This window comes from Python bivittatus, unplaced genomic scaffold (assembly GCF_059951505.1).
Source record: "Python bivittatus isolate LINGU-HERP-01145 unplaced genomic scaffold, Pbiv_v1 ctg000480_np1212, whole genome shotgun sequence".
NCBI lineage: Eukaryota > Metazoa > Chordata > Lepidosauria > Squamata > Pythonidae > Python > Python bivittatus.
The window spans coordinates 98,165,978-98,180,155 of NW_028277075.1; the positions used below are offsets into that span (position 1 = coordinate 98,165,978).

Genomic DNA, 14,178 nt, shown 5'->3' on the forward strand with positions numbered 1-14,178 from the left:
GCTCCCACAATTCCCAACCGACTGGCCTCTTCTAATTCCCATTCTAAGCACAGTGTATTAAATGTAGCCAGTTGTAGTTTATTCTGCAAGCCTTGGATAAACAACCATGACTTTGGATGTGTGACCCTGTCTCTGTCAGTTGCTGCTAGGGCCTAATGAAAAGAGAATTATTTGGAACTGAGTTTGATGTTATTAGTAACGATATGGAAATAGCTTGCTATTGGAAACCAAGGTTTGTACTTTTCCGTGTAAATGCTGGAAACCAGTGATACCACCAAGTGACCAAAAAGAAGCCACAGTATATATCCTTTGTCCCATTCCATCCAGAAACTCCATTCAAAATCAGCTGGATCCTTCCTCAACCCCACAAAAAGTATATTTTCCTCCAGTTCAAATTCTGCATCAAGTTCCTCTTCATATTCTTGAGAAGCTTGGAAGACTTCATAGAAAGAATAAAAATGAAAGCCACAGAAAGAAACAAAGATACAGTTCCCATCTAGGCAAAATCTCTGATTGGAAGAACATTTTTACGCTTCTCAGTGCTTAGGAGGTCATCCTAGTAAGTAATACGCCCATTCACTGAAATTTGAAGACAGATCTTCATCTTTTTCTGAAGAAGCCATCTGCGATGGAGCAAACACTGCCTGCCTCCTTGCACAGCATGAGCCCACCTTTCACCCTTCTGGCTCTGGCCCAATAGGCCGCAGCTCTGCCTCTTCTTCGTTGAGGGCGAGGCGTTTTTGGAAATAGCTTGCCGTTCTCTTCTTCCAGAATATTTTTTTTTCTTTTTAACTTCTCAGTTTTACCTAAATTCCTGCAGTTTCCCATCAAGTACCCATCAGGTCCAATTTTGCTAGGTCCTGCTGTAAGATATAGCATGTTAGTCAAACATAACAGATTACTGTCCTTCAACAATTAAAACAAAACAATAAAAAAAAAACATTCATGGAGGAGAATTTCCATGTCCTTTATCTACATTTCTGACAATAGTTGGAGCAGATGTTGAGACTCACAAGTTGATGGCAGATCTCAGTGTGAGAACTACAACTGTGGCTGAGATGATAAATTTACCAGAATGTGCAAATTCAAGGCAGATTTAAAGGTGTACATTTAAGTATGCTTGGACTGGCATCAGATGACATGTGTAAAGCTTTAAGTTACAGCAGTTGAACCTGTTTGTTCAAACCTTAGCTAAAGTTCTTATTTTAGAGAGGGAGAGAGGGAAAGAAGGAACCAGCAACAAAACTGAATATTCATGAGGTCAGTTTATATGGCCAGATTTCAGCATTGTACTTTCTGCTGTTGATAAGCTCTTGTCCAATTGTGGAGGTGGACTTTAAAATGCTGAGTTTAGATGGATATATGAATGCTTTGGCTTGCAGCAGGATGTTTGTAGCCTTCTCCCACTTGCAAGGCAGCACAGCATATCTTTGTAGGAAACAGAAAGCGTTTACATTCACAAAATACTGTGTGGGTGTACAAGTTCAGTTAACATGAGGTCATGTTCCTCTAGCCTAGATTTTTGCTCTCATTGAGGTTAACTTAGTATGGAAAGAAGGAAAAGCTGTTGTCTAGCACACTAGATGCAACTGGGTAGGGCATAAGACTTGTGGATTCTTGCATTAAAATCTGTGTAGATAGCTTAGATAGATCCTTCAAAGCTTTTCAAACCTGCTTAAATACAGTTCCAACATAGTTACAGTTAAATGCTATTCTTGTGTGGATAATTGATATAACAGGTTTATTTTTGATTCTAATGGTTTGGAAGCTGTTCTACAGTTTGCAAAAGATTCTGCCTGAGACATCCAGTTCTGTTCTTCTATCTGTCTCAGCCATTCATAGCTTGCTTTTCTTGCAAACAAATGAACTAATAAATATGGGAGAATTATAGCTCCTTACGGCCATTTGTAGTGCCCAGCCTAAATCTGTGTGATTTTTAGCCCAGTTGCAAGCAACCAATTCATTCCTTCACTAAAACTTTCTTCTTTAGTAACCTATTTATGAGGCAGAGGAATGGAATCAAGGAGATTGGGGGGGGGGGGTTGACCAAGATTGGTTAGATCTACTCACAGTTTGCTTCAGACCCACCTACCACTGGCATGCAATACTCCACTGATAAATGGCTGAAGGGGACAGTTTTCAGGAACGTAATCTCTCTCTCATTTGAGACAGAGTTCTCTGTGGCAGCTTAGATTTTGATGTACTGTAATTCTTTTTGTAACACTTGAAAACTGTTGGCTCTTTCAATCAGTTTGTTATATTCCATTTTGTTTTTTCTTTACATTAGGAATATAGCTTATGTTCTGACTTTTGTCAGTGTTTATTGAGAGTAAATGTAAGCTTGAACATGTACTGGCTGGCAATTAGTGTAAGGTTCAAATAACATGTATTTAGAGGGGAAGTGGAAAGAAATTCTATGGAAGCTGAGTGAGAACTAGCAAATCACAGATACATTGGCTTGATTTGTGCTAAGCAGAAATCTGATTTACTTTGCTTTGGCTTATTAGGCAAATGTAGCCAGTTGTAGTTTATTCTACAACCCTTGGATAAACAACCATGACTTTGGATGTGTGATCCTGTCTCTATCAGTTGCTGCTAAGGTCTAATAAAAAGAGAGTTATTTGGAACTGAAGTTATTAGTAACAATATGGAAATGGCTTGCCACTCCCTTCTTCCAGAATATTTTTTCTTTTTAACATCTCAGTTTTACCTAAATTCCTACAGTTTCCCCATCAAGAACCCATCAGATCCAACCTTAGTCAAATTTTGCTAGGTGCTGCCGTAAGATATAGCATGTTAGCTAAACATAACAGATTACTGTCCTTTGACAAATGGAAAATAGATTATCAAAGAAAATGGGAGGGTGGCAACTGAGGCAGGATGGTGGTGGATCAAATTAAGGTGATCTTATTGTTATCTATTGAGAAATTGAAAGTTGTGCCAGATTTTATAAATCTTATAAAATGTCCACTTAGTTTGGCTGGAAGAAATAGCATCTTGCTGCTGGTACTTCTAGTAACTCTGCCAAGTTTAAGGAATATATAACTATCATACTTGGGGGGGGGGGGAAGGTGGAAGATACTGTGTCCATGGTTGTCCTTAAAGCATTTTATAGTTTAATTGCAGGAAGTTAAAATTAATCAGTGTCACTCTCTAACATTTTTTACACAGGAATCATGAGTTTATTCATTTTTAGTAAATGGTAATTGGCTTTGAACAATAGCTCATATCAGTTTCCCAGAATATGAATGGATGATTTCACTGTTAAATAACTCTTACATATCTTTACAGGACCAGTTAGATGAATGTGTTTGGATAAGGCCTGTAATATCTACTACTACTAGGTCAGAATAACTAACAGTTGGAGGCATGATCAGGTGGTGGTGCCTCATCTGGGTTAAAAGACAAGTTGAGGGTAGATGAGTTACAATGAGCTTGAACTCTTTTTCTGATGGGGTAGTCACCCTTTACTAACCTGGAGCCCTCCCCACATGTTCGATTTCAACTCCTAGAATGTTTAGTGTTCAGCCAGGTTGACTAGGATTTCTAGGATACAAAGTCCTGAACATATTGTAGGCATCTGCTTTGGAAGGTTGGGAGAATCATTTTCAGTTTTAAAATTATTTTTGGAAAAAGGTTATTTGAAATATTTTGCCTCAAAAGCAGTTGCAGTTTAATAACAAATAAATAAAAATTATACCCAGCCAAACAAACAAACAAATAAACGGATCATCAAACAAATCAATCCAGAGTTCTCACTCAAGGCACAAATGATGAGCCTCAAATTATCCTACTTTGGACACATTATATGAAGACCTAACTCTCTGGAGAAGGCTCCAATGCTGGGAAAGGTAGAAGGAAAGAGAAGAAGAAGACAACTAGTAGCAAGATGGATGGATTCAGTTACAGTGGTGATTAATACACAGCTGGAAGACCTGAAAGACCAGGTTGGGAAAGATTATCTTGGTGAAAATCTATCTATGTGGTCACTAAGAGTTGACAGTGATTCGATGGTGTATAATCCATCAAAAATGATAGCACTGTCTAGATAATTAATTTATTGGTTTCTAAAGAAGATTAGTAACATTGGGCATGTGTCTGGAGAAAACAGAAATTGTAAAGAAAGAACTTATTCTGTCCTCTTGATAGCTGCTGAATAACAATAGATAAATGAAAGGTGGGGAATCCACCCATAGTCTATACATATAATCTGGAATGAAGGAATAGGGAACCGTCTTACTATGGCCAGAATGATGCAATGGCCAGAATTAGGTATAACTGGAAGTTATAATTTTCTGTTGCATAAAGTATCTTGGATGAGCTTACATGCTTCCTCCTACCTACTCTTCGTCTTATAAATCAGAAGAAGACATGAAAAGTTCCATGCTGTGTTGACACTCAAGAAACTGCTGTCTAATTCATAATGAGGTAAATCTAACATCATGATTTGATTCAGGCTTTTTATTATCAACTGTATTTTAAGTTTCAGTGTGACTCATAGGTTGTCCCTCCACCTGGCTGAACAACAGGGAAATGAGAGGATGGGTGGTGGGGAAGAATGGATGTGCTGAGGTTTTCACTTGCTGTTTCCACACCACAACCAAATTGATGCAGTTGAGTTGAGGAAGGCTTTGTGTGTGTGTGTTTCTACATACATGTGCGTGTATGAGTGAAATAGGGAGATTATGCAGTCGCAAGACCAAATGCAAAATGTAGTATATTTTTAATAAACTCTTTGACTTAATATTAATGACGTAGGTAGTATTGGTTGATGTTCTGAATACAAAAATGAGTTCCTGTTGTTGAATGATCTTTGGATGGTTGGCTTTGAAGGAATTGATTTATATTCCAGATATTTGATCCAATTGATGTAGGTCCAGTTTAAGTAGTCTTTCTTTCTTTCTTTCTTTCTTTCTTTCTTTCTTTCTTTCTTTCTTTCTTTCTTTCTTTCTTTCTTTCTTTCTTTCTTTCTTTCTTTCTTTCTTTCTTTCTTTCATAAGGTGCAGGAATATGAGAAGGCAGAGACACAATCTAGTAAGCTATGATTAGATGATGGCTCCATTCCAAAGACAGACCAAACAATCTTACTCTTAGCCAAGCCACATCCTGCACTACTGAGCAGCCAACAAGCTTTTTATTGTTCCCTTATCAGTGTACAAATGCAGCACGTCATCATACATGGTAGAAAGGTGAGAGCAGTAAGCAGCTGTATTCATGGGCTTGGCAAGGCTTGATGCTCTAATTCTTTGCTGTTTGAGTAGTTCACTCTGTTATTTGAGAGCAGAAGCAAAATGCTCATTTGGATGGCGTATTATATAACATTACACTTCTTTTGGCTTGGTGGAGATTACAGTTAGGGTGTCCACATTCCTAAAGGGTTGCTCTGTAATTTTAAGAACATTCTTGATGAAGGCAGTATTCAGTCATAGGTGTCCGGGGGGAGCAAGCAGGAGCAAATGACAAAAGCAGCATTGCACCATCACAGCATAAGCTCTGCCCCTTTTGTACATGTGTTGTGAAGTTGCACACGTGTACAAAAGGACTGGAGCTTGCATTGCGATGATGGGATACTGTTTTTGTCTTTTGGGCAAAAGCCTTTGATCCTTCAGAGGCCTCTGGCTCATGCCAATACATTTCTGTGTTGAAATGAGGAAAACTACATCTGTAGAATATTTGCTTCCCTCTGAGTTTTAAAAATGGATAAAAGGCAAACCCCGTGGAATTTAATCGTTCTAAATATAGCCCATAGCTTATATGAGTAGGGATGACTGAAACAGTATGTATTTCAGATATATTCAGTAAGCCAAAGAATTGTAGAGCAACCTTACAGCCACAAACAGCTCAGTAGTCTGATTCCAAAGAGGTAAAGTTCCAAGGTATAGTTTGAGGAACTTACAGTATATTGTATAAATTTATGATGAGACTGTAAATGTCATGTATAGGCAGCTGTTCTGCTGTCCTTAAGATAATGCAACTTTTGCCGATCTCATTCCCATGTGCATTGAACACGGATGCGCCCAGGCTGCATAGGTGCAATAGAGTGCCGTGAGGCTGAGTTTTCAGTGGAGGCCAGTGTACACCAAACCTAAGGGTGGGAGAAGCTACCCTGGGCAGGTGCCATTGCTTTTTACGCATAATGAAGGTCCTACCTGAAAAAACACAGGAAGTCCTTCACGGAAAGAGTTCAGTGTAGAAAAATACACATTTATTTGTATTTATTTATTTATTTATTTATTTTCAAATTTATATGCGCCGCCCATCTCACTATACAAGTGAGTCTAGGCAGTGTCCAGACTCTTCATTCAGTACCATTGTCGTTCTGTGGCGGGAGAGTTCGAAATGAATGGACTTCCCTTGGTCCACCCTTACAGATATTTGCCCTTCAGTCATGTGTGTTTTCAAACGCTGAAGCCCTTCTTCTCAGGACCTTTTCAGGAATAAATTCTCTGCAAGGATTCTTAAGGACAGTTTAACCTGTATGTGTGGATTTACTCTTCCTGTAGGGGTGGGGTGGGGTGGGGTGAATTCTTTCTCTTAGCCTTGGACAATTACAGTCTCTACTTAGGGGGTTATCTTATTTTTTCCCGGTAACCCCTGATCAGTCTTATGGTTTTGATTATCTGCAAGCTGTGTGGACTTCACTATGGCGGTTGCTGCTGCTGGCCTTGCCTTGGCTCTGTGCTGTATATCTTGGAATTTGTCCAGTCTGGTGGATCTCACAGCATATATGCTAGAGGGCTACTTGCTGGGTTTTTCCCCGATCACATACATAACTGTGTATATTCCCAGACCATACACACAACTGTGAAATACATTCTGGTTCCTTAGAAACTCTCTCTGTTTTTAGAACAGTGTAAAGCTAAACCTTTTAATTTTAGATTTTAATATTGCTTCTTTGATGTTTAATGCATGACCTCATTGCTTTTAGTTATTATGATACAGTTCTAATGTTCTGTGGCATGATTCAGTTCTTTTAAATAGTTGGATATCGCTATTGTGTTTTTCAGAAACACTTGAAATTAAAGCATGCATACCAACTGATTTGCTTTTATTTATTGAAGTATTTAAAATGTTGTAAGAATCTTCTTATAACATTCAGTCTGTGATCTTCACTATGAGTCTGAATTTAAGCTATAGTCCTCATCTCTACAACCTGTGTCTTAATTTTAATTTTTTTCTGCTTCTTTACATTTTTTTTGCTTAAAAAAAAATTTTTTTTTTGCTTTAAAAAAAAAAAAAGCTAAAGGCTGTGAGGGGGAAAAAACAGAAAATCCCAAAGACTGAGGCTGGATAAGAGAATTTGAATTGTTGCACATCTTTCTGTGGCATTTAATTTAATCCTAAAAAAAATACTGTTCAACTGGATTTTGAATAAAAGATTCATATAATCCTTACACAGAAGTATAATCAGAATAATGATATAGAGTAATGGATCTAAGCTTTATATAGTTGTGAGAAAACCTAGTGCTCTCTTTTCTCATGTATACAAATAGAAGCATCACAAATTTAAGATGGTTTTGTGCCAGTAATAGTGTTACTAATTAATAAGAGCTATTATTCAGGCACAAGCTATAGTTTGGAAGTGTAGTATTTCAAGTCAGAACGGCAAAAATAAAGCTGGCTAATATTATATAAATTCTTTTGTTTGAGAGGTAAAACAAAGCAAACACAATCATAAAATGCAGAAGCAAGTTTGATATCTTTTAAAGAACATATTAATTTACAAGCTCCAACAAGGAGATATTCACCAGATCCTCATACTTAATACTTATTGAGAGATATATGAATGATTCTCAGTTGCTTTGCACTTCCTAGTGCCTTAAAGCCCTAGATCTGAGTGAATTCTGACAATAAGGGGAAACTCTTAATAGCCTAATACAGCTTCTGAGACCATAGTTCAAGGTGTTAGTGAATTGGTTGCCAATAGCAATACTTCTCCATATCCTTGAAGCTTTGTGTAATCCGGGAATGCAATCCTACAAAGGATTAAAAGCAAGGTCTCTCAGCGAAGGTATGTGTATAAAGGAACTAAAAATAAGATGAAGACACAATCAAGTACAAAATAACAAGATTGAAAGAAATGGGGGCAGTGGGATTGGAAAAGAAAGGCTATTGGTGATCTTCCATCTACCTTGAGTTAGCAATTGGAATGGAAAAAGAGGACGTTTGTGATTTCAAAACAGAGTCGGACAAGAACATTGGCCTGAAGGGAAAATACTTTCAGCAGAAAAAAGCTAAGGAATGGACTCAGATAGGAAAGTAGAAAGAATATATGAATCACATACTGGATTGATACAGTGAGCAATTCTGCAGACAATCAGGTGAGCAGTAGGGATGCAATAGTTTCCGGTCCTTTTATCTGAAATGTAAGTAGATTAGAGGGGAGGAAAGAACCTAGTAATTGTAACAAACAGGCAGGATCGCTGATGTAGGGCTGAATTTCAGTTTCCAAAGTGTGAGAATTCAGAGTTTATTAAGTGAGCAGGTGCTTTCTCCACTGCTTGTGCATAACTTTGTACAGGCAATTTTATTTACCTGGGGACCCCTTAGCCCCTTGTTGTGAGGCTAGGAGTATCTAACAAGTTGCATCTTCCTCCTCCCCAGTGTAATCCTGTCTGTCAAGTTTCAAGATAGCAATAACTACAACCTTAGATAAACTTCAGTGGAGTACAATTTTTATAACCTCATTTCATATTGTGCTCCCAGATCTCAAAAAAGGCCAAATGCTTTTTCCCATAACTTTCCATCTCTTTTTCTGCCTTGTGGGGGCTGGGCTCTTTTGGCTGTTGCAAGACAGACTTTTGAGAAACCCCAGAAGAGTCCCCTGGAGTTGGGCAGCCAATAAATTTAAAAAATAAAATAAACAACAAACAAATAAATAAATAAGAAGCACAGCGTTGTCTTCCAAAGTTATAGTGGATCAAGGGGCCCCTTTCTCCTCAGCGATACAGAAGTGTGTAAAACTGAGGCAAAACCAGTTAGTGTGAAATTGGATGCTTGATCCTCAGAGGAATATAAGTCCATGTGACCTTGTTAGAGCACTCTTCTAATCTGTGCATTTGGAATTGCTGCTTTAGGAACATTTTTTTATTTTGTAGAAGCAAATCAGGATTAGTTACCACTCAGTATGTGGGGCTCATATTCACATTTCAGATTTACAGATACATATGGAAAGAATCTCAGGTATTTATCTCAGCTATGTTCACAGGGGGAGGGACAAAACAGACAAGATGGTGTCATGGTATCACAATTGAACCACCACCCATTTGTATAGGGGTGAGTCATCAACATATCCAAAAGGGGTGAGCTTAAGATCAGGGCGGAGCGGCCATTATCTTGTCTGCTCCTGTGGATGCTCCTGATCTCTCTTATGATGTGGTTCTCTGGGTTCTGACAGTGAGTCTCAGAGTCAGGAGGAAGATTTTCTGAACTTGAGAAAGTAACATGCAATACCATCAAAAGAAGTCTTGTCACTTTTATTCTTTTCAGTGAGGCAAAGAGAAAGCTTTGCTGGATGCTGCCCGTTTATCTTTTAGATCAAGATGATTTCAGTTTAGTACAGTATGACTCCCAGTGTTACCCAATTCCAAGCAGTTTACTTACAGGAAGGAGGACAAGTCACAGATGTCTTCAGGCTAAAATATGAATCATTTATCGTCGGCAGAAAGAGGTGCAAGACTTTCCTGGTAAAAATCAAAGGAATAGACATGTGGTAAAGAGATTAAGAAAGCAATGCTGGGATAGTAGAAAGTAAAAGACGGGGGAAAAAATTCCAAGTTGCTGGTGCTTTCATAAACACTATAAGGAATCCATCCATTACTAACTGAAAATCTGAAACAAGGGGTTCCCTGAAAAAATACTGCTTGTTCCTGGCCAAGTAGAAGAATGGTAGAATAATTTTTGAAAGATTCTTGATGGTTTATAAGAACTGCCAGCATGTCTATTCCTCTCCCAACTTTTAACCTAAGTATTACACAAAGACAATTGTAGTCCTGTATCGGCTTAAATTGCTAACAAGACTTTGGAGGCTCATTACTCATAATTCGTCTTGCATCACTTTAATTCTGTCACTGTGGAATTTCACCACTCTGGAAATTCCAGGAATGTTATAATAGAGTCGCTACTCTAATACTCAACCAAGGAGATTTCTCACTGCCCCCGCCCCCAAGCAGTAAACCACATTAGAAGTTTGCAAACTTGGTAAGAAAGGATAAAAATATGAAAGATGGGTTGATTGTTGTTGTGGTTTGGCTTTTTGATCTCTGTTGTTATTAGCATAAAGTTGTTTTATGGCTTGTTATATACTTTATTTCAGTCAATTTTGGACTGTACACCTGTTGTACCACCTTGATATCCTAGATGAAAAGCAGGTTAAAAATGCTATTCCTCACTTGAACACATTCATTTCAGAGCATGTGTCATTTGGTTTAAATCAGTAAAATGAAATTGCTAAGTAAATACTAGTTTTATTGGCGCTCAAATTTTATGAGGCACCTGGAGTGTTAGCTTCTGTTTGATATGGTGGTTGGCATGTTAACAAATTTTAAGCTAATATTCTGTACCAGAAAATCACAGATGAGGAATCAGTTTCTCAGAAGTGAGATTATATCTTGTCATAAAGCAGAATATATCAACATATATTTATGTCTGCCTAAAATTTCTGCCTATGTGCCATACATTCCCTGATTTCCACATTGCAGAGGATTGGAGATTTATTTCAAAATGTTGGCTTTGGCCTTTCTAGCTTCAAGTGAACTGCTGTTTGTAATATCAGGGGCTGTTATCCTAGTGTACTTCTGTTCTGAAGTGAGTTGAGTGGCAATGTTTGATGGGTCCTGTGTGGCAGTTGTGGCCCCTTGAACTCTTACCTACACTGCAGTTCCCATTGTAATTTCCCCATGAGACAGATCCTTAGCTCTGTTGCTGGGTGAGGGTAGGTGTTGTTGTTTTTTTACATCTGGAAAGTGCCAGGTTGTAAAAGTGATGGCCTAATGTTAGAATGGGAAACTGGATGTGATGAACTACAGCTCCAGCATAGCTGACCATTAGCCATGCCAGCTGAGGTTATAGTTCAGGGCTAGGAGTTCCCCACTACTGGCGTAACAAAGCAAAACTTCTGTGACTCCTGACACAGTGATGCAGTCCTATAACCTTCTTTCAGTACTAGCAGAATATGCTGACAGGCCAGGAAGCCATCCATTTTCAGATAAATCAGGAAAAAGAAGGCATCATAACCAGGGCTGTGGAGTTGGAGTCATGGAGTTGGAGTCGGAAGCAATTCTTGGGTTATTGGAGTCGGAGTCAGTAAAAATGTACTGACGCTGACTCCTAATAAGTTTAAATTGTATATAATATAAATAATACAATATATTAAAATTTCCTATTTCATAGATAATAATTTGATTAACCTATTTTTTTCAGGATATATCTTAATTTCAAGTTCTCTGTAAATTTCAAAATATATATTTTGATCAAAATATAGCCTCATTGTTTTTATTTTTTAGTTTTTATCCTTTGTTTAAACTATAAGGTTACTGAATGTTTGTAATTCCTTTAATAAATAACATTTAAAAAAAAAAAGCAGAATGTCTTAGCTATAGCCTTTAGACCCAAGCTTTAACAGGTTAGGATTCTAAAAAGTTGCCTGCTGATTCATGTTGGCAGTGGTGAAATGCCTTGTATGTTGCATGCTTGCAGTCAATATAGGAAATACATGATTAGTATATTTATAATTTATTTCCTATATCAATATATAATTAAAGGAGTTAGAGTCAAAGGTTTTATGTGCCAACTTCAGAGCCCTGATCATAACCACACAGAAGACTCTGCATCTGGAGTGGCTATATTTCTGCCAGAATCCAGTATTATCAAAGATGGGGAGGGCAGAACTGACACGAGGGGTTGTAGAGTCTATGTGTGAATTACAGAGTGGGGAGCTACTCTAAATGTATTGATTGTGAGTGGGCACTTTTTCCTACTGTCATTGGCAAACCTATTTTCTGTCCTTTTAAATATTTTATTAGTGAGTCTTGTCAGCGAATATTTTACATGCATTGTGCTGCTTTCCTATGAGAAGAGCCATATCATTAGGGACAATAGATTAGAAGCCAAGGATCTAAATTGTTAACCTCAGTTTGTATATGGTGACCTTTCAAAATCAGAAAGTAGTCCTCTTCTTACAATAGACTAATATATTCCCATTTTTAATATATATCTTTCTTTGGTGAGATTTTAAATGTAGGCCCACAGTTATTCCTTTGCCAGAACAGCAGGAGAAGAAATAATATGATTAATAGAGAAATAAAGATCGCATGCTCCCTGTCTATCATAATTACCAATATTTTATTTGAAGACAGCATTTGTTTCAAGAATGTTTGAAGTTATATACCATAATATATGCTTGCAGATAAGCCAAGAATTTTAGGTGCCAAAATACACCCCAGAAAATTGGGTTTGGCTTATCCATGGATGAGCTTATTCATGAGTATATACAGTAGGTTTTTCCCTCGGCTTTTAAAAAGTACCCATATATTCCATATATACTCATGTATAAGCCCATCTGCAGATAACTTGACCCTCGTTTTTTAAACCAAAATACCATTAAAAATGTGCCACCTATGGATAAGCACATAAGAAAATTTTGAGGGTCGGCTTATCCACAGGTGGTACATCATGGTATTTTGGTTAAAAATTCGCAGGTCAGTTTATCCGCAATATATACAGTAATAAGATCTTTCTTTGGAATTTTTGTCCTAATTTTACCTGGCTGGGTTTATGTGTACTTTTAAGAACAGTAGCCTGAGCTATATAGGAAAGGAAAAGTATACATTTAGTGAGTTCCTGAAATGTAAAGGCCTTAATTCTGTGCACTGCTGAATATAGCGTATGTCATGTTCTTAGATCGGAATACTTACCTTAGTACCCTCAAAATGTTTCGAACTACACCTTCTCTGTATCTGGCTAACATCTGGAGAGCATCAGGTTTCATCCTTGAATCAACAGGTTCCAGAACTACAACTGAGTTTGTTGGTTCAGTATAAAAACGTAGCAGGAACCAATTAAAGATTTAATGGAATTCATGAATAAGATTTGAAAAAAATAGACCAGCCCTGTTATCTTCCCAGGACAAGGTATTTAAACAGAACACTCTTCAGAATCTGGAGTTCCTGATGGATATAGATAGATGATAGATAGATAGATAGATAGATAGATAGATAGATAGATAGATAGATAGATAGATAGAGCAAGCTTTGTGTTTCCTTTCCTAATCTGCCACCCTATTTCATTCACGCCTAGTTCTAATAACAAATTCTGACAATTGTCTTTAGTATTTAATATTCATGTAATATTAAGAAAGTAGGGAGAATCTTTTCTACCTGTATTCAGTGAACTGTGCGAAATTTTATATAGCCCTACTTGATTGTATTCTCCAATTCTCATTCCTTCCTGTAAATTAAATACAGTAGTAACTATATATGAAGGAATGGCTGTCTGACCAACTGTCCTACTGACTTGATATGTGCAATTGAAATTTTTGTGAAATTCCATTGTGGAAGTGTGTGTGCAGATTCCAACACTTTATGTATCAAGTCTCATGTTTCTGTATTGTTTCTCTTTCTTTAGTATGATAGGTTTTTGTTTTGACTAGAAAAGAACAAGGTTTGTCCTTCTCTGATGCAGTTTTATTTTGGAACTCTCTGGAATATAGCCCCCTTTAACAACACTTGTTCTTCCATGTATTCTATAATGTTCTTTGTATGTTATCTTAAGCAATTGTACACATCGCTGTGTATTTTTATTAAATTTTCAACTTTGATATCTTTGATAAGGAGCTATTGAGATGGATCCCATTTGGAGGACTAATTTATTGGCTAAAATATGAAGCAGAATGTTGTCCACAGAAGTATGTCCTAGCAAATCTGTTTACTTCTGAGCTACTACAAGCCTTCTTCTTCTTTTGCTGCAGCAGATTTATGTGGTTCCCTTTTTAGATGTTATATACATTGGTGGTGAACAAGGTCTTACGCTGCTTTAATGAACTATGAGTTGTACATGGATTTCAGTCCACCTCTAGCTAGATAACGGCATGCATTTGTCATTGGGCATTTTACGTAGCAGTAATATATGATAGGAGAGAAGCAAAAGCAACTTTCCTTGAATTACCCACAACTTCCTTCT

At 37.4% G+C, this 14,178-nt stretch overlaps 1 protein-coding gene across 9 annotated transcripts in view; it reads left to right on the forward strand.

The window, feature by feature from the left end:
• Window positions 1-14,178, forward strand: part of FMNL2 (formin like 2) — a 198,608-nt gene that overhangs the window by 106,759 nt on the left and 77,671 nt on the right. The gene's annotated exons all lie outside the window — the stretch shown is intronic.